At 39.5% G+C, this 21453-nt stretch overlaps 1 protein-coding gene across 1 annotated transcript in view; it reads left to right on the top strand.

The window, feature by feature from the left end:
* Nucleotides 1–6: 6 nt before the first annotated feature.
* Nucleotides 7–21453, top strand: part of TDRP (testis development related protein) — a 25875-nt gene continuing 4428 nt past the window's right edge. The window contains exons 1-2 of the mRNA XM_031063930.1: nucleotides 7–44; nucleotides 11977–12036. The gene's annotated coding sequence lies outside the window, so the exon portion shown is untranslated. The remainder of the gene's footprint in view (nucleotides 45–11976; nucleotides 12037–21453) is intronic.

The following is a 21453-nucleotide window of genomic DNA, read 5'->3' as shown; positions in this document are numbered from 1 at the left end:
GGCCCCGCGGGCCGCCGCCCGCCGCCGCCTTCGCGGCCCCCCAGGTAGGAGCGCGGAGCCCGGTCCCGGTTCGGAGGGGTCGTGAGGCTCGGCCCCGCTCCCGCTGCCCCGCTCTCCGGCGGCATGAGTAATCACTTTTTCCACCCTGGTGTGCCGGTAGGCTGGCCCTGGTCGGAGCTGGGAGTGTTTGAGCGGATCGCGCGACTGTCACCCGGTTTTTGGGGTGCTGACTGGCCTATCCAACCCTGTTTCCTTCCAGCAGCCGGCCTCCGGCGTTCCTGGGACTTGCTGTCCTTCATTCCAGTGGCTTCCTACCGCAGGGTACTTTCTCTCCCAACCCTAGGCAGAGGCACCGCAATCCGTCTGTTAAGCACGATACATTAAACAAGGATGTTTAAGAACATAACTTTATTTGCGCGTTTGTGTAGAACCCTGGTGTTTTGGCAGGATTGCTTTTTTCTTTGGTTTCACTGATGGTAGTTCACTGTCTTTAAATCACTGCAATCTTGTTTGAAAGCTTTTGTTGTTAAGTGTTAAATTAAATACCAACAGTGACTTTCTCAACAGATATAACCTGAAGGGAAGGGTATCAGTTGAGTATTGGGGAAAACAACTAAAAAGAATGTTTGTTGACTTGCTTTCAAAAACTTGGTAGCAATTAGGTATCCATCCGGCTCAGAAGCCTGTTATGCTGCCCAGTACAGCTTAGTGCTGATCTTCTGTTGCCACAGAGTTACTTTAGATTTTGAATGAGAGGTTCTGAAGTAAGGAGTTGCCCAGGGTTGTAAAACAGTGAGGTTTCTTTTCAAAAGAAGGTACTAAAGCCTTCCCAGCTTTCTACCCCGTGTTTATCTTGCCTATCTTTCTGAAAGAGCTTGAGTGCGTCTGGATAAATTATCCTCACCTTGAGTTTCTGGTTGACAGGCGCTGTAAGCTGTCAACACGTGTGGCAAGTGCTGAAGAGCAGCCTCTCCCAGTCACAGCAGTTATTCTCTCCATCTTCCAGCAGCCACAGCCACCAGTTTAGCCCTGCCTTGCCCTTGCCCCTGCACAGTAAACAGTAGAGCCATAGCCCTTGCTACTTCTTTGGCAGCAGCTGTGGGGGAGTCATGCGGATAACTAGGATCTCCTCCTGTAGAAGAATGGGCATTCATTTTGGAGACCCCCTTCAGTGGACTAAGGGGGATTGTGGGGTTTGAGGCAGCCTGAAGTATCTCCCCCAGCCCCTCATACAGCATCTAACCTCTGCCTCCTGCGGTTCCTATCCTCAGGTGCTTGTAAGCTCCCACAGTTTCTGCTAAGCTACTGGTTTGTACCATCATAGCCCTCATAGACTTGCTCACCTCCTGAAACCCTTCTCGAGCACCAAAGGTTACCAAAAGCCTCCAGTAAATCCTACTGACTCTTCACTGCTCCTCTTCTCTACCACTAATGATCCAAGCCCCCTTTGAGGCTCCTGACCATAGGTTCCCAGTCAGGAGAGGATTCTTCAGGCTTCTGTCCAGACAATTCTCCCAGCCCTCTACTTTAGCAGCAGAGGCTGGAATTAGTTTATTTTATTTTGTCCAGTCCAATTGTCTTTTACTGTCCTGGGCCTCTGTTCCATTAGTTGAAGTCTCAAGTTCTAATGGTGATGACAATGGTTTCTTGTGCAAAAGAATTGCATTTTCATGAATTTTAAGAAAATTCCTTTTCAACTCCCAGCAGAACTGGGATACTGATTTTAGTGTTGAGGGGTGGCAGGAAAAAAATAAATTATTCTAAGTCACTAAATGAAATATTCTTGAAGACAAAGGATTCAGTAAGGTTAGCACAACTGTAGTGTAGCTTGGCACAGAGGCTGGAGTCAAGATTATAAGCTATTAGTTATTTTGCCCATTAAAATCAAAATATTTTCAAAGGAATGCAACACCCTGCCCAAAATATTTAGCGGTAGTCATTTTAGAGTTTGTGTACACTTTAAGAAAGAGCAGACTGTACAGAAAGCTCTGACCACTTGATTGACATAGTAATTGTCCTGATCAGGGCAGCTTTTAGGTCAGCCATAGGTACAATGTATCTAAGCCATGGCTGGGACAGGTGTCAAGGGAACCAAATGCACTTGTTCAGCTTGTTGTAGCTGACCTGGTTCATGTTCCTTGCTTTTAGTATATGAAATTCTTAATGTTTCATCAGATCCTGATTTTTTCTCCCAATAATATGATCGTAAGGGAGTGAAATCCAGTAATGTGTAGAGGGATTTGGTAATGATGTGCAGTCTCTGCTGCTGCATGCTGAGCTGTGTCAGCCAGCCCTCTGGCTTTGGAGGACAGCAGCACCATGAGAGCTTGGAGGAGTTATGGGAGCAGTTCTTGTGGTACCTTAGCTGTGCATGGGGATGCCTCAGTATGTGTGTAAGTGTTGTTATGGTACAGCCTGCTGTGAATGAAGGATTACCTCATAGAGATGAGAAGAATCCAGGATGTCCCTGATTTTTTATTGTTAGAGCCAAAATCTAGATAATTAGTGTGAGTGCTTTTTAGTAAATTAAGAAGCCCAGCTCTAGATCTCATGCAGAAGCTGACTGCTAGATTTAATTTCCTTTTCTGATACATCATTTGGTAAAAGAGGAGATGAACCAGACTCATTGTGTTTTGACTTTGATTTATGATATGTTGTTTTCCCAACAACGGTATTTTGTCTTTATTTTCATTTTTAATAAGCAATTGGGAAGAAAATCCTTAAGCTTTTACCATTCATGTTTTAAATAAGGCTGAAACTTTTTACTTCAAAGGCAAGAAATTGGTAGTCACATCTATGTCATTAAAACAAACCATGTTGGAAGTATTCTAGTGTAATGAAATGTTGGTGCTGTATATTGTTTCTTCAAAGCTGAGAAAGAGTGAAGGAGTTCTCACTGTGCAACCTAATAATTAGGACATTGCAGTAGCAGACAGCAACAAAGAATTAGTCTACTATAAGTTAAAAAAAAAGCCCAACACAAAAAACCCCTTTGTTACTCCAGAGAAATTTTAATCATCCTCTTTAGATATGGAAGCCTGATTTGGGCTTAAGCAGACATTTGAAGTTGTAGACGTTCATAGTTTTTAAATAGAAAAGCCTAGTTTGATCTAAAAAAAAGTTTTGACTGTTCTGGTTTTGTGTTATACAGAATGGTTTGATTTTGTTCCAGGGGAGAACAAAAACAAATTTTAGAGCATGAAAATTGCAAGGGAGGCAACTGTCAGCCTCTGGCCACTTTTTAGCAAAAGTTTCTACATACATTCAAGTACTTTGAATTGTTAGGACTTATTTAAAATAGTAAGGTGTTTCCTGAGATAAGAAGGACAAGTAAATTTTGAAACAGTACTTGTGTAAATAAATGTGTGGATTATTGTGAGGTTTTTTTAGGCCAGACAGTTTTAGACTGTATCTTAGAAGTTAATTTTAATTTATGCTTTGAAGCATAAATATTTTGAACTTATGCAATGAAGGTGCTTTATTCACTTAAGTTATAATTTAACATGAAGATAACTCGACATGCATAAATAGTACACACACATGAGATGAAATTAATGTGTTTTGTGTGTGTCTCTCTAAAAATATGCTAGAAATGTACAGCAGTGCATGCCAAACTTGCATTCAGTTTGGAATATAGTCATTATGTTTCAAACTGTAGTTGTTTTTTTGGAAAGGGAGAACTGCTGGGTTTGGATTTCTGGAAGGCATTGTTTTGGCAGTTGTGCTAAGTTCTTCTTGATGCAATCCTACCATCTAATCAGCTCTCAGAGATGTCAATGCTGTGTCGATATCGCGTGTAACTCTGACGTAAAATGGATCCACGTTAAAATCCACATCTATATATTAGGGGAGGGGATGGGTGTCAGGCTGACCTATATTATCTAATGAAGCTCTGTCTTTCATGTAAAAATATTTCAGAACCCTAGCCTTGATCTGTTCTCCCCAGTTGTATTTTTTGTTATGTTCAAAGAGAATATGTGCAAAAACATGTTTTATGCTGAATTTTGTTTAGACTTGCTCAGGATGTTTGAAGGTTGGCTATACAGAATTTTAGTTATCTCTTTTAATGAAGATGTTTAAGTGTCTGGTACAATTTTAATACTGGCTTTCATCTTGGAATGAGTTGAACTCAGACAAGCCCTGCAGAAATGGGTGGGAGCTGAGCAGCTTTTCTTATGTTTTACTAATACGTTGAATAAAGGGTATTTTTTTAATTAAAAAAAATAAAGTAGAAAATGTTAATCCAGCTAATGCCTTTCCTTCACTTTCTAGCCATTTCTGTGTGTCTCAGGCTTTGCCTTCAGTACTCTAAAAATCCCACCATACCTTCTCCTCTCTGGTAGCCTGGTTTTTTTCCTCTTCATTGGAGTGGTTCTTGTGACATTTCAGTGGCATTTTCCTGGCTAAAATCCATCACCTGTATTCTGTCATCATTCTTGAACAATAGATTGTGGTACTGTCAGTGAAGACTTTCTCGAGCCTTCCTTGGCCTGCCTTTCTTGCTTTTCCTCCTTCTTGTCACAGACAATCTTTCAGCAGCTTCTTGAGCGGGTCCTGTTTCTTTCTCACAGTCTTTCTGGAGCTCTACAGAGCTGGCAGTGTCTTTTGGGGCTTTTGGCTTTCTAAGTTTTAAATCCTTTTCATTTTCGAGGTGCTTCACTTTTTAATTTATACTGTCATGTTTTACACGGTTGACTGGGATCAGATCTGTTTCTCACCTCTTATCCCCTCTCTGTTGGCTTATTCTGACTCTTAGAAGTCCCCAAAGCACATATTGTCTGATTGTCTCCTATTACAGACACCATCACTATATATTTTTTTCTTTCAGCCAAGCCTCTAACCTGCAAGTTGTGGGTGGTTTTTATCTATTGTGTGAAAGAGAATTTGTGTCCTAGACTTCACTGTTGTTTCCTCCATGAATTCCAGGTCAAGTCTGCTTTCTCTCTCTCTCTCTCTCTCTTTTTTTTTTTTCAATTATTATTTTTTCTTGCTGTCTAGACAGTTGAAATTCCTGTGCAGACCCTCACTTCCCATACTGGTGGTGATTACTTCCTCTGCAGCTTCTAATACCTATGTTGTGGTTTCCCATCCCTTAGTTCCTGTAAATTCCATTGCTGATATTAGTGTTGTTGCTTATGGTCATCCTCATCCTTCAGATTCCATTTCTTCAGCTGGCCTGCCTTTGTTTCAGGAAATTTGCATTTAAATCTCTGTCCTTACTTTCAAGGTTTTCCTTAGTGCATCCCCCTCCTCTCCCCCATTTGTCACTTTTATCACTTGTATCTTTCCTGAGCCTGTTCTGCTTTACTGGCCCTGATTGCCTGGCTTTGCCAGCAGCAGCCGTGTCTGCTCCCCTCCCCTCCAGCCTAACACAGAACTATCCACTCCCACTGATCCACAGGCCCACCTCCTTCACAGCTTTGCTGAGATCTGCTTTCCCTAAATTATTTGTTGTGTCTTCTTGGGGTTTTGGGAGGTTTCTGGAGCCATACTCTCCTGCCACTTCTGGACTTCCTACCATAAATATACAAAGTACAATGTAAATGGTCTTGAGAACGAATGAATCATTTTAATCCTTTACTGTTAAAGTAGGTTTATAATGCTTTTATAGAAACTATTTGCCAGACTGTGTGAGGACATCCATAACATAAGTAGAGTTACTAGAAGTTGCTGAACACTTTACTAGGTAGACTTTTTTTCAGCTCTGTCATCATCAAAGGTACATTTCCAACAAGTTTTGCTGCTGGTTCTCTGTGAGGAGCTCCAGGAAAATATCACACTGCACGTGTGATAAAAGCACATATCAAAAGGAAGCTGTACGTGTGCTGCTGAATACTGTAACAAAAAATGATGCATTCAGCCCATTTTGCAGAAACTGTACTAGGAAAATATGGCCATTACTCATCCAAGACCTTTATTGGAGACATGTAGTTTAATGGCAAATTCCATGACTGAATAAGAATTGTATGTCAGCTACTGTCTTTTGAATTAGCATCTATTGGTTTGTCTTCTGGATAAGGAAACAGCAAATATTAATTTCTGCTATGGCTAATTTGTTAAAAATAACTGTCAGATTTTCAGCTGGGAATTTCATCAAAATTGAAAACTTCACTGGAATAGTTGAATTGTTACAGAAATGAATTAAAATTTATTATCTGACCTTATTTGCTTCAGCTTTGACACTGATGGTTTTTTGATATTAATACAGCTGTTTCCATTTCATGAAGGATATTTGAAATATTATAAATTAGATAAAACTAAATTCTTAATGGCATATGAACTTTTAAAATATTTTAAGGTGATTAATCTTTAATATTCTTCCAAAAATATTTCAGAGAAGCGAAGTCTGAGTAAGATGTATTATAACCTCTTCCTACAGAGATACACAGTAATGTGAACACTTAATAGAGTAACCTTGTGTATTGATGTAAAAACAGAGCATAGGAACCTGGTGTTCCAATGTTTCTCTTTGTAATGCCAATAAAATTCAGAACTACAGAAGTATTCTTGTGTAAATACTTACATTCTGAAATTAATCTTCTCTGGTACACTTGGCCATTTATATCAATTGACAGTAAAAATATGGAAATAATTTAGATATTCTGTTTTAAAATGTAATGGAATGTGAAACAATAACTGAAGTAGTTGAATGAAACAGAGTTTGAAAATGCTAAGCAAGTTCTTAACAGCTGTGGATGCTAAAGAAAAGAGCATCATCTTTATTATGAATACTGAATAAATTAAAATTATTGGAAAGATGAAAACCAGTTTTCCTATGTTTTCGCCTCACAGTTGGTCTGGTGAATAGTAGGCAGTTATGAGAGACGGGAGCCTAGAAGATGGAAGAATTTTTAAATATGTTGGATGGGTTTTCTTCTGTACCTGAAGTAGTCACCCAGACTTTTTAAAGTTAGTGGAGTGAAATAAGTTCTTTTGGAAATGATCTGAAGAATTACATTTTAAAAGCATGTTTCCAAATTAGTGTTGTCTACAAACTGTATGCCAAAATTAAAGTATATTCTTCAACACACTTATATTTTACATTTTCTTTTTTTTATCAGCAGAAGTATTTTCAGGTTTGCTGAAGACTGGCAGAGGAAACTTGCAGCATAGAAGTCAGTGTCACTATTTAGATAGTTTATTGTCATAATAAAGATGTTTTTCTAAGTGTAGGGAGCAATCCAGTGTGGAAAAGTATTGTTTATAGAAGAGAATAAATGAATTTAAAATACCAAATTACTCTTAAACAAGACTTTAGAAATGCCTAGGTTAATACTTTTCATTGTCGACATTAAAAGGAGATTTTCAATTTACACCATCTGCCCAGATGGCTGGTTTGATTCACTCATTGCTTTAGGGACATACAAATGGAAGATTGAGATCTAGCAGTAGATGAAATATGGACGGGGCTGATCACATTATCTTGATCTTAGTCTAGGATATCTCTGCCAGAAAGGAGCAGAGGCAGTTCACAGTTTGGCACTGGAGTTTTTCTGCTGAACACATAGCCTCATGTCCAAGAAGAAAGTGATGTGTGACTGAGTAATGCAGCCTTTATTTGTTAAAATTGAAAGCTTTGTTTTTCCTTAAAGGCATGTTCAGTTTTGTGTGGGTGTTCAGGTACAGTTCAGCTTTGTTTTTCAGCTGTGTTAGAGGAATATTGAAACTAGTAGAGTTGTTTCAGTGCCCATTTAGCTGTATTTTAAGATGGTGATTTGGCTATGTGATCTCCTCTTCCCAATCTGTGTTGTTTCTGGTCAGGCTGTGTATATGTAGTTGTTCTACTGTTTGGTTTGTAATCAGTGTTGTGGGAATCTTTCCAACTTCAGAGGTTGACTTTCAGGTTTGTGATTTCCTGAACGATTTTCAAAATTTTCTTTTAACCCTTCCCCTCGCCTATCACTAAACTATTTAGTAGAGTTTGTGGAGTACTGGAAATTATGTTAAATTCTTCCCTGCAGTGTATCTCTTCAGGTGCTGTTTGTTTTGGGATTTTTTTTTCCTACTTAAATGGTACATTTGTGGTACATAACCCCATTGGCACTTAGAGACATGACTACCTAGACTTTGTATTACGCCCAGTCCTTGAGGGGATGTGATGATAGGCAGAGGGGATGCAATAAGTCAGTAGAAGGGTGAGAATTGGTTCCAAAAGGACCTACTCTTTTAACAATAGCTTGTTTACTCTTATGTTTGGACAGCTAATGTGTGTGTATGTGTGCATGATAGGAAACTCCCCCAACTGTGCAGAGAAAATCAATAATATATCATTTTACTTACTAGAGCACAAGAAGGGCATGCAGGATGAAATGATGCTATTATTTCCCTTAACTCTTTGATGTCCAGCATTCTTCATCTTGGCCTGAATTATGAAAGTGAATGATCTAAAGAGACTAATTAATTACTTTACCACAAAGGAAGCTGAGGGAAGCAGATTACAATTTTGATCTCTGTACAAAAAGGTTTGTGTGCGAGTTGAATTAGTCCCTTGAGTACCTTATGGTTTGCAGTATGTCCAACAAAAGGGCACTTGTTTCCTTATGAAAACACTCTGTGCATACCAACCTTCCCCTGCCAGAACTGGAGGGCTATTCAAGCTGCTGATCAGCATTTCCCACTAGTGTTGGCATTTTCACCTAGAAATATCTAAATACTGTAATGTAGGTTTTTCTTTTATATTGAAGTAAAACAATGAATTGTCATACCTGTAAACCAACAAGACTAAAACATACTGAAATAATTTATAAGTGTTCAGCATCACTATGTGTTATGCAGCATGATAAAGAGTGAAGATGAGCTTTTTTGACATATAGCTGTACAGTAAATTGTCCTCTAAAGAAAATTGATAAACCAAATCATAGGCTTCCTCATCTCAGAATGGTAACAAAAGCAGGGAATTTGTATCAGGTGAAGGGTGTAATATAGTGCATCACTTAAAAATACAAATTATTCTGTTGATAACAAGGGAAGATGGGTTGTAGTGATGTCTCATCTTTCCTCCTGGGTTCTTCTCAGTGGTGGCACAGGTCCCCTCCCTCCCTCTGCTCTTTTCCTCTGTATTTTTTTTTTATTAGTACAAAGCCCATCCCTCCTGCAGGGTGCACAGGTCCCTCCTCACCATGTGGGCCATGGCTGGCTCTGAGCCTTTATACCTGCTCCTCTCCCACTCTTCTTGCTGTGTGGCATTAGTCTGCTTCTCTCTGCTTTCCCTAAGGATGGATTTTCCACAAAACATTTTCACATCTAGTCTGTTGGAGATGACTGAATTCAAACCTACAGGCTGTTTTTGAGCAAAGCATGGGATGTATGGATGGACATCGCAAGCACTCTGCCATTATCCAAGTCTCCTTTTTCTTCAGCAGTGCATTTAAAAGGATACTATGAATACTTTATTGGTCTTCTGCCCCAGAAAATGTATTTTAGTGATTGGATTCTCACCAGTTTTTCTTGAGGGTTTAATGTATTTCAATCTTTGTATTTCATTTCTTTAAACTTTGTGTTGTCCGCTTGCCATCAGCCTCATCATGCATCAGGGTTGCATGAGTATTGTCGCTGCAACCTTGTGTCTCATTCCTTAGGTGGTACCACTTTGTATAACCATGAGTAGTAACACTGTATTAATACAGAAACACAGTCTCAGTTATCCCTTTTTAAAAGAAGCAAGTAAGTACCCCTTACTTAGTGTCTACTATTTGCTGTTAATCATGTCTTTTGTTGACAGTGGTATTCACATTCTATTATGCTGACTCCCTAGCCCTGTAGGGTGCTCTTTGCATCTCCTGGTTTTCCCCTAAAGCTTTCACTGTGAAAATGCTTTGCACTCTTGCTTCCTTGTGCTCAGCCTTGCTAGAGGCTCTATGCCTTCACACTCTGTCTTTTCTTTCTTCTGGAACATGATATCTCTATGCACTTTCGTAATTTTATTTTCCTTCCTAAGATACTTGAAGAGCTGGAAGAATTAAAATGAGAGGTGTTATTTCTTTCAAAGGTACTAACAGTGTCTTGTTTGTTCTGGAGGTAGTATTGTTGGTTGTTGAAACTAATAGTTCTGCCAGCTCTGGATGTCTGAGAATTTCTCTTCTTACCATATTTCCCCTTGGAGCTTTCCTAGTTCTTGTTGATTTCTTTTTGTTCTTGGGAAAAATTTGGATAGAACAGGTGATGTATTCTCTAGCTCGTACTATGTCCTAGCAGAGACTCCATCATGTTAATTTTGCAACCTCATCCAAAAGTTGGAGAGCTGAGAGAGTTAAGGGGAAGGAGGGAGACTTCTGAATAGTATGTGTGAGCTGTTTTCATTTAAAACATGGTCAATGTTTCCCCTAAAATAGAGGTATAAAAAAGCAGTTGAAGTGGTTGAATTTAATTCGAGAGAACTACACAAATCTTAATGGTTTTGGTATCCTATCTACAATCCTCCTGTGTTAGGCAGCTAACTGAATTCGGAAGTTAAATAACTTGCTACAATCCACAGGAAGCAATAGTCTCATTTTGAATGATAATATGAGTTCCTGACTTTGTGTTCTCCCCCAGCAAGTAAATCTGGCTGTCTACAGCTCACTCTAGTCCAACATACAAATACTGTTGAAGTATTGAGCAATGGTCTTCCTACTGTATTCTAGAAATGCTCTATCCTTGTCCCTTGTGTAATATAAAACATTGCCTGAAATGTAGGTGGAAACATTAGTATGTAAATAAATATATATAAAGAGATGTAAATAAGTAAATATATATATATATTTTTTAAAAAAGCATGGGATTTGAAGCTGGTCTGTCAAAATGAAGCTGATACATCTGGGTCCCCACATGACTAGAAATAACATAACACTTTTGTGCTGGTTTTCTCACCTCTTTCTGATGCTGTTAGCAAAGTGAAGGAGGCCTTTGACAATGCATAGGAGCCAAGATAATGAGTGTCTTAGGTGTCTTGGGATATGTGCGTGTGGAGTGCATATCAACTCCTTAGCATTTACTTAAGTTGAAAAGGAAGGAGTTGATAAATTTGATTTTTAAAACAGTAAGTGGCTGACGTAATCAATATATGGACCACAGTGAATACTGGAGATTTTGTGAAACTGCTGCTTCAAAGGCACTTTGCACTTTTCTGTTTTAATTCTGTTTTTTCCTGAAACTGGGGTTAAATATTTTTGGTCATATGTAGCTGTTCTGGCTTTGTACTTGGGACTGTTTGTATTTGTAGTCATGTGTAGAGGAAAAAAAAAGGTAATATTTTTCTCATTGTAATACAGAGTGAAGAAATTGAAAATTGCAGATTTCCTCAATTCTATGTCCCACTTCCTTTATCTTTGACCTCTAAAGTACTCCCAGCAATGATCTTACTTGTCATGTCTTGAAGAGAGCCCTGATAGTAACAGGAGGGCCTGACAATAGTAACATAGCAGTTTAATTCAGAGATGGACAGAAATGCTTCCCCTACTGAACAGCCTTCACAGGCATTTAGCACTCTAGTTTTCTTCTGAAATCCACAGTTCTTCATGGAGGGGAAGGAAATGTGAAGGAAAGTGTTTCTTTGAGTTAAGGAAATGTAGGGCTTTTTAATATGAAGGAGGAAAAAATCCTGGGACATTCCTCTCCCCCCAGCCCACAGACAATGCATAAACCATCATCTAGTACAATATTTAGAAACTCAGTGCAGATCCAAAAAATTAAGATACTACCATTAAGATAAAAATCAAACTAATTGGACTAAATTTTTTATGATGCAAGGGTGTTTCTCCCATTGTGGTATGGGATTCTGGTTCTGTAAGGTTTGGTTTTTCATAATTCTAAGTGTAGATTTATATTTTAGTAGTGATGTTCACTTAGTTTTGTGTTGTAATCATCTTTTGTCAGTTTTCTTTTATGATGTGCCAAATAATAGTATAAAAGCATTTGTGGATAGTCTAAAATGTGTCAGTGCTAATTGTCAAACCAAAACTGACTATGGGCCTTTTTTATCTTTATCCTTCTTTTGAGAATAAAGACAAGTTTCTTCAAGATGAAGTTTCATCTTCAGTGTCACATCTTGCAACAAAGGTAAATACCTGTTCTTTGAAAATGTAACATCTAATATCGTATATATATTTCAGTCCATGTATGTTAGAAAGTTGCCAGCATTTCATGGACAGCTGATTAAGGAATTTATACAGTTCATTGATGATTTTATAATTGTATATGATCCTTGGTCATGGTGTTCTCATTGAAGTAATATTAGTAGTGCAGGATTAGTTGGAAAGCTCCCTTATTTGCTTTCATTACTGGGGAGGGGAAGGCATCCTGGTTTGTTTTTTCCTCCCAATGATGGCTATTAAAACACAAGATGAAAATAAGAAGCCACAGGAATTACTGAAGTCTAAAGAAGCTCTAAATTCTAGCTGCAACTGGCAATAAAAACATGAAGAGTAGAAGAGTTTGGGGTTGTTTATTCCATTATATGTCCACTGGCTCTCTGACCACAAGAGGTTAAGGATTTTACTTTGTATCTCTTTCAGGAAAGAGAAGTGGGCATGCAAGTTAAATTTTTTTACCTTGATATGTGTCCAAGAATCTTCTTTAATGTTCTTAAAATACATTAGTAGAAGATGAAAGAAGTGGAAGTTATTATGATAAGCTAGAGCTTGTTTTGAAATTCCATAGGTATAAAGAAAAGTATTTTAAAATACATTCATTAGTGTAATAGGATACTTTACATTAATATGTATAAACTGAACATCTGTGTCTGTTGCTTCTTTTTGTTCTGCTTCAGATGCAGCATTATTTTCCTTGAAAATAGAAGTCAGATTGTACTATACCTTTTTCTAATCTTTTGAAGAAGTATATTCTTTTTTATGAAAACATAAATTACCATGTATTTTATACCAAATGATAAATGTTTAGGGAGAGAATCTTAAAAAGAATCTATTTTCTATTGAAAATTTTTTTGCCCCTTTCTTAGTCATTCAGTAAGGCTTACTAAGTGTGTGTTCTGACTTAAAAAAAACAGAAATGTCACCAGACAAACCACTGCAGTATTTTTGTCTTTTGAAGGAAAACCCTCTTGTCTTAAAAATGTATTCTCAAGAAAGCACCTTATCCTTCCCATCTTCTCTTTCTAAAAGCAATTCCGTGTTTTATTTCATTGTTCTGTTGTCTTAGAAGCTGTCAGTACAGTGATATTCCAGAAGTTCTAAATTTTAATATGCTAATAAAAGGCTGATGAATTGCATGTGAGGCCTTTCCAGTACACACATGTCATGAACAAAGTAGTCTCCACATTGCAACAATGTGGTGATGAGCAGCAGAATTCTTGAAGAATAAGGTAGTGGATGAACAGTGTGTGTGCTCCTTGGGGAGACAGCCTTCCTGGTCTCTTAAAGCCTGAGTTTTAAGACAGTGTTGATGCCCATTTGCAGAGCAAAGCCTTTGACCTAGGTTTGGAGGTCTAAAATTAGGAGCTAGTCCTAAAGGCTGCAGGTGGAGCTTGGAAAATGGCCTTAGATCATGCTCTTGCAGGAAGCTGCCCTCTAAGCACTGAGGACCAGCTGATTGCAGTGCTGAACTTTTCTAGTTCTTGCATCACAGCTCTCTTGAAAGGCAGGTATATGTGGCTAAAAAACCTCGTGACATCTCAAAGTGAGGAACCATGAGGGGCTCCAGCGGTGCTCTGCAAAATGCAGAAATCTGGAACCTGCGTTCACACTCTGCCTGGATGTGTGAATTAGACAGTAAGTCCTATGAAGAGTGACTGAGGGAGCTGGGAGTGTTTAGCTTGGGAAAAAGGAGGCTCAGGGAAACCTTTACAACTACTTGAGTGGAAGTTGTAGGCAGGTGGTGGTCAGCATCTAATCCCAATTAGCCAGCAACGGGACAGGAGGAAATGGTCTCAAGCTGCATCAGGGTGGGGTCAGGTTGGACATCAAGAGGAATTTCTTCACTGGATGCATGGTTAGCATTGAAATGGGCTGGTCAGAGATGTCATGAAATCACCATTCCTGGAGGTGTTTGAGGAATGACTGGATGTGGCACTCAGTGCCATGGTCTGGTTGACCGCCTGATGTTCAGTCACAGGTTGGACTCGATGATCTCAGAGGCCTTTTCCAATCTAAATGATTCTATGATTTGGCCTCTGAAAAACTCAATCTTTGGGGGTCTCACTGCCATGCTCAGCTTCTGGATTAAAAATATAGTAGAAACTTCATCTGCAGTTGTTTTTAGGCCAGATTTTGAAAAGAGACAAAGTTTTGAGAAACGAAATAGATCAAGAACCTCAATGCACGCAAATCCATGGAACCTGATGAGATACATTTGTAGGTCCTGAGGGAGCTGGTGGAGAAGCGGCTGAGCCACTATCTAGCATACTTGAGAAGGTATGGCAATCTGATGGAGTTCTCACTGACTGGAAAATGGAAAACATGACCTCCATTTCCAAAAAAGGAAAAGAAGACCAGGGAACTGCAGACCATTCAGTCTCATCTCTGTGCCAGGCATGGTCATGAAGCCAATCCTCTTGGAAACTCTACTAAGGCTAATGAAAAATAAGGAGAGAATTGGTGACAGCCAACATGGCTTCATTAAGGGCAAATCATGCCTTTAAATTTGATGACCTTCTACAACAGTGTTACAGCATTGGTGATGAATGAGGGAGGAACAACTGAAGTCATCTGTGTGGACTTGTGCAAAGAATTAACACAATCTCCATGCCTTTAAGCTGGAGAGATGCGGATTTGACAGATGAATCATTCAGTAGATAAGAAATTGGCTGTATGGTCACATGCAAAGAATTACAGTCAGTGGATTGATGTCCGAGTGGAGGCCAGTGACGAGTGACATTCCTGAGTGGTTGGGGTTGGGACCAGGCCTGGCACCGTCATTGCTGGGGGCAGGGACAGTGGCATTGAGTGCACCCTCTGCAAGCTGGTGGATGGCACCAAGTCGTGTGATGCTGTCAGCAAGCTGGAGAGAAGGGATGCTGTCCTGAGGGACCTTGGCTGGACAGACGTGGACCTATGTGAACTTCATAAAGTTCAACAAGGCAAAGTGCCAGATCCTGCAGCAGGGTCGTGGCAGTCCCAAACACAAGTACAGGATGGGTGGAGAATGGATTGAGAACAGCCCTGCTGAGAAGGATTCAAGAGTGCTGATACACAGCAAGAACCATTGGTCTGCACATCAGAAGCTGGCTTGAGAAAATCCCCTCCACCAATGCTTTTATATCTGTAAGACAAATTTGGAGGGGAGTTGGTTTTTAAATTTTGGTTATCTGTCTTCTTGCTCATTTTGAAGAGGTTTCCTGTCATGTGGGAAGAATGCTTCTTTAATTAAAGCTGATTGGCATTTTTATAACTGTTAAACACTTAATTGTAACTTTATTGAACTGTAGGGTACTTATATGGAAAATTATATCTCTGGCTTTTTATTTTAGTTTCATTTTTTTTAGGGGAGGAGTGAGGGAAACTGTGGAACAAACAGTTATTCTCAGTCAAGGTCAAGAGGAAAATCCATTCTTTTTGTTTATATTTATAAAAAATGTCTGCAAGTATTTTGTGAAGTGCCTCAACTTAACTGGAGAATTTTGATTCACCAGTTATCAATCAGTGAAAATCCTTGTGAAGGTCTGCTGAAACATGGTCCAAATACAAATTTCTGGAAATCTCATCTCATACATGCTGAGCAGTGCCTTTTAAGGGATTAGCTGCTTAACCACACAATGGTATTGAAAGTGCTGGTTCTCACTGCAGGTGTAGAGCAAGAATGCCCTGTAATTGCTCATTTTGCTTGCTAAGACTCTGTCATGTGGCTTGTTCTAGCCCGCAGAGAGTGATTTCTGTGCTCCAGAGCCCTGCTGGCCTGGCAGTCTGGAAGTAGAAGAGTCTAACAGGAATACTCTGAAAGTACCAGTACCCACTCCTAATGCAGTCAGGGTAAATTCAAACATACTTGAATCTCTTGCTTTGTAAACTGCTTGTCTTGTACCTCTAACTCTGTGACCCACAGCTCATTATTATTCTTCGACTTGATTGAGTTCTATGCTTTTTTATCTCTCCCATTATAAAATGTTAGCCTGTATTAACCACATCCATCTGATGCACAAGTTTACCTGTTTTCAGATAAATTTACACCATCTTCCTCTTTAGTATATATCCATCTGTATCTGCGTACTTTTTTTGGATGCAATAAACTTTTGAAATTTGCTTTAATACTGAACTACTTTAGTTTATAGCCAGCTGTTAGTATTCCTGGTTTGTTGCCTTTTACCCTAATATTTCATGAACCTTCTTGCCCTCTAGCAGACCTCTAATTATCAACTGTTTACCTTTGACAGTAAAATTAACTGAAAAATCTCACTGGTGATGCTTTACTGTTTCCCAGTAGTCTCTTTGATTGTTCATTTTCCTGTCTACCTTTTATTACCTATTGTCTTTGCCTGTTTACCTATTATGGGAAGATAGTCATGTAATCATCAGAGTTTGTTGATGTGGTGAAAAATTGTGTCCTTAAAGTAATTTCTAGTAATAATACCTATGAATATTGTAGAAGACTTTCATTTTTGACCCATTCTGGGGCATTTTATAAAGTTAACTATCAGTAGACATTTGTTCCCTGTTTTATCTAAAGAAAGAAAAATTGCAGTCAATGTAAACAATTTGTATACAGTTAATTCACTTGAATCAATACAGGTAATAGCTGAAGTCTTACTATGAAGGTTGAGATTAGAGTGGAGCTTAGGGGTTTGGGGAGAGCCGTAATGTATGTACAAAGCTCTGATTATGGAAGAAAGCTGATAGATAGATTACTGCAATTTTCAGAGGATGCTTCAGATGTTATTATAGTTGCTGCTACAAAAAAGGTGCTGTTGCCCCTAAATTCCATGTGCTTTATCTTTACTTAATTGATTCTTAGCACTAACCTAAAAGAATGCAAGAAATGAGGGAGTTAGGTTTCTGCTGGCTTAAGTAGTTGAAGCAGTTTTCCACAGCATCACACAGGTACAAAACCATAGCATAAGGAAGGCAATATCAGTGAGCAGGCAGTGGCTTGGGCTGACCCTTTTCAGGAGCAGTATCTGATAAACCAGATCTGATAAAGCAGGTCTGCCTCTGTGATCCCCTCTCTCTGGGGATCTGTCTGACAGATGGGCACTGATCCTGAGGCCCTGGCAAAGCTGAGGGAAGAGGAGGGAGCAGGGGAAACAGCAGACAGCTTGACCAGGGACACAGACCACATCCTTTGCATGATGTTCTAGGAGGGACTGCTTGTACTCCCACTTTCAGAAGATACACCAGCTTTCTCATGGTGGAAAAAAAGTACTTCATAAGCTAGAAGGAGCTAAAGGAAAAGAATCTGTGCTCTGGTCTTGAGCTCTTAAATACCAATTGGAACAAACCATGATGGCTTTTCAATAGTTTGCCAGTTGATAGATTAATATGTTTTTTAAATTTCACTTTTTACTGATTCTTTTAGGTGATTGCACAGGGCATTGCTGCACAGGTTTTCCCAGCCTAAAGTGGAAGATACAGGAGAAAATTTATTAATTTATTAATTACTGTCATAGTCAAACTGCTATGAGACCAACCTGTATTTCTACTTCAGAGAATACTGAAATCGCTTCTTGAGAAGTTCCTGCTTTGTTTCTTATTGATGTTTTTGAAAAATAGTAGACTGCAGCATCCAACATGGTCCTCTAATTCTAACATCTGATGTTACAGTTCAGTTGTAGTCAGCAATAGTGCTCTCTTCCTTAATAAAGGTCCCCCCCCCCTTTTTTTTAGCTGTCTCATGACCATTTCACTGAATTTTTTTTTTAAAACTTGGAGTGTACGCCTGGTTCTATCAGCCAGCTTTGATTTTCAAAGATCACCTACTCCAAGCTCAAGCCCAACCCATCTGGCAGAGAAAGAAGCAAAGGTGGCAGGAGGCATTAATTTGATATCCTTCGAAAACCTCAAACCTTAAAGGAGGCATTCTAGGGGTGGAACCAAGGTCAAGTGACCTGAAGGGAGTATAGATACACTCTTTGAGTATGCAGGGATGGGGTTAGGAAGGATTAATCCTACTAGAGGGGATTTTATCTGGCGAGCAACAGGAAAGGTTTTTCTGCTTGTACACCAGCAGCAGAGAGTGTGTGAAGAAGATGGAGCCTGGCTGTTCTCAGGGCGCTCAGTGAATGGGCAAGAGGCAATGGGCACAAACTGAAGTAAAAGAAAAGTAAGAAAAAATGTTTTCACCATGAGGATGTTCAAGCCAAGGAACAGGTTTCCGGGGAAGTTGTGGATTCTCCAGCTGTGGAGATACTCAAAACCTGGCTGTCCATGATCCTTAGCAGTCTGCTGAGGGTGACCCTGCTTTGAGCAGTGGGGTTGGACTAGATGGTCTCCAGAGGTCCTTTACAGCTGTAAAGGATGGAATTTCTGTGAATTCTGAATGTTGAATTATTTTGTTTTCCAATGACACAGGGAAAAGTAGTTTAAAGATTAGAGAATATAATCAGGTCAGTTACATTTATAAACCTCCTAGGAAATTTTAGGAGTAGTACTTTTGTGTAGAGAGTTACATCATAAAAGTGAAATACTGAGCTTCTGACAGTGGATTGATGCTTTAAGCCCATATCAGTGCTGTGTTTTCATACTTTGCATAACTTTAATAGTTTTACATAAAACAAGTCTCCAGTGTGGTGAGGAGTCAACTTATTGAAGTGTTATCTTTACTTACTGACCTTCCTTTGACATCCATTGCAGGGAAGCTGATTGTTCTGGGATATGGGTCTTTCTCCAGGTGCTCTGTGAGGTTGTAAATGATTCCCAACTGATTTAGGTTCTGGCAGTCCGTGATTGTGGCAAAAGGAGAAGATGTTCATGGAGAGCATAACACGGCTGGTGTCTAGGGCCTCTTCCCCTAACATCAAGAATCATTGTCTTGAGGCATTAGAGGGTGCACCCCTTTAAACAGGGGGTATTCATATATGGATCTCTTGTCTGAATTTGTCTAATTTTTCTTGTGATGGTTACCAGCCCTTTTTGGCTATATGGCTGCTGCATGTCAAACTGATGGTTAGAGGGAAAGGTGACTCCAAGATCTCCTTCCTGAGGAGCTGTACCTACCAGCTGATAGAGTTGTATGTGTTCCAGCTGTACTCTTTGGTTGTTAAGAGTGTTTAAAGAGCTCTGAAAAGAAACATGGAAATGCAGCAGGCTGTTCTGAGGAATTTTGTTATTATGTGTCAGCTACATGGCAGCAGTAGTCAAAAAACAAGATTGTTGCCTTAAAAACAGTTCAGTAGTAACAAAAAAGCTTCTGGAAGTGTGAAATGTGTATTTGAGCACCTCCTCCACTAAGGTTTCAATTCAGGAGTGTGCTACCACTGACAATCAGGAGTGAGCTGTTCGCTCCTGGTCGGTGCAGTGCAAAGATGCTTCAGCAGATCGGTGCTGGTGCAGGCAGGTGTAGAAGAGGAGACTTAGGATGGTAGGCAGAGGTTCTGGTTTCACTCTTGCAAGTCCTGGTTTCTTTCAGCCTAGTCTGTTTGATATGTAGTAGGCTTTGTGCAGTGAGTTATATCACATATTGGCAAAATGTGGTTTACTTGGGCATTGGTGTTCTTATGCAGATTATCCTGAGAGTGTTTCCTTTGGAAACCCTAAATAAATAGTGGAAGTGTACCTTAAATGCTTAGCATGCATTTCTCCTAAGGACTAGTTGAGAGAAGGAATAAATCAGTTACAATCTGGGTATTAGCCTTGTATGTACCTACCAAATACCATGGACATGAAAATATGGAAGGAATGGTACAATGTGTACATAGGCAATGATTTACATACAGGTAGAAAGAGTGCAGAGCTTGTAAAAGTTTATCCAAAGACCTGCACATAGAATAGAAATAAAGATATCTGTGAATCAGAATTGGACAAATGAAATTAAATTTAAAAAAAATCTAAAGTTAAAAAGTATGGAAAGCTTGGAAAGCTTCTGGCTGCTTTTTTTTTTTTTTTTTCTTTAGGATTGCTTGGGTATCTAGACAGTGCAGCAAAGGTTGGGATTGCATTGTTGCATTGGCAAAGTATGTATGATGTTCTAGATTAAAGAAGGTGTATGTACAGGTATATCCTTTTTGTTACATTGAATGTGTGTGTATAAATGCTTGTCTCCAAGCATTTAATCAGTGTTGTTCTTTAAAGGTACATATAATTTAAATGAAGCCTCTTCTATGTCCTGAATTTCTATCTGAATATTTTTTCATAATCAGCAGATTTATTAGATGGAAATGACTTGATGAAGTATCATTTTTGAAAGAAGGCAGCTTATCTATGAATTGCATCATCCAGTTTAAAGGGGAAAAGAATTTTTAAATGCAACTTGTAGCTGTGTTTTTGCCTTTGGTGGCAAAGGTTCCTTCCCCAAAAGGCCTGAAATAATAGAATTTTAGTAAGATAGCAGTTGATGGAGTCATGGAATGGTTTGGGTTGGGCGAGACCTTAAAGATCATCTAGTTCCAACCCTCTGGCCATGGGCAGGGACGCCTTCCACTAGACATGATTGCTCAAAGACCCATTCAACCTGGCCTTGAACAATTACAGGGATGAGGCATCCACAACTTCTCTGGGCAACCTGTTCCAGTGCCTCACCACCCTCAAAGTAAAGAATTTCTTCCTAATGTTTAATCTAAACCTACCCTCCTTCATCTTAAAGCCATTCCCTCTTGTCCTATTACTACATGTCCTTGCCAAAACTTCCTGCTTGTCTTGACAGCTGTGGTTTTGTTTTGATTATTATACTTCATAATGTATCATATTTTTTAATATAGTCAAGTAACACTGACAGACTATCACTGCTGTTCTTACTAAATCCTGTGAAGAGCAGCAACTTTCATGTTCTGTGCTTGGCACACACATGTGTGTTTTTGTGAGCATGCTGTCAAAGTAAAAATATACCTATACCTATACCTAGGTATTTTTCCTTGAGGGAGGGAGAATGAAACCTTTGATAAAGTTTAAAAAGTAATTTATGCTGTATGCTTAATGGTCACAGTAAATTTAGAGAACACACTGTAGTGCACCAGTGCTGCATCACACCTGGCACTGGTGAGCCAATGCTCTTACCCTTCTTGCTTGCAGGGCAGGAGGTTGCAGTCTGGTGATCACAGAGAGGGACAATATGTGTAAAGTGGGTTAAATCTAAAGAGTTTCATAATGTGTGTGGCTGTCCTGTCTGTCGACTCTTTCTAGGCATGACTGTTTCATTTCTTGTCTGCTGAAGCCCTTTAGACTGTCTTTAAAGCTATCTAGATCCTCTTCTTACTGTGGTACATTAAAATGGAGCCCAGCTGTACTTGATGGCATCACAAAACCATGGAGGATTTGTATTGTTTGCTCAGCAAGGGAGAACTCTTGCTGCAGTCACCAGACCGGCTCTTTTCCCAGGCATGGCCATCCCCTGCAGCTCCAGCAGCACCGTGTGCAGGGGCCACAGCCACTGCTGCCT

The sequence above is a fragment of the Geospiza fortis genome, unplaced genomic scaffold (genome assembly GCF_000277835.1).
Source record: "Geospiza fortis unplaced genomic scaffold, GeoFor_1.0 scaffold356, whole genome shotgun sequence".
NCBI classification, from domain to species: Eukaryota; Metazoa; Chordata; class Aves; order Passeriformes; family Thraupidae; genus Geospiza; species Geospiza fortis.
This window is presented reverse-complemented; position numbering and strand designations above follow the sequence as displayed.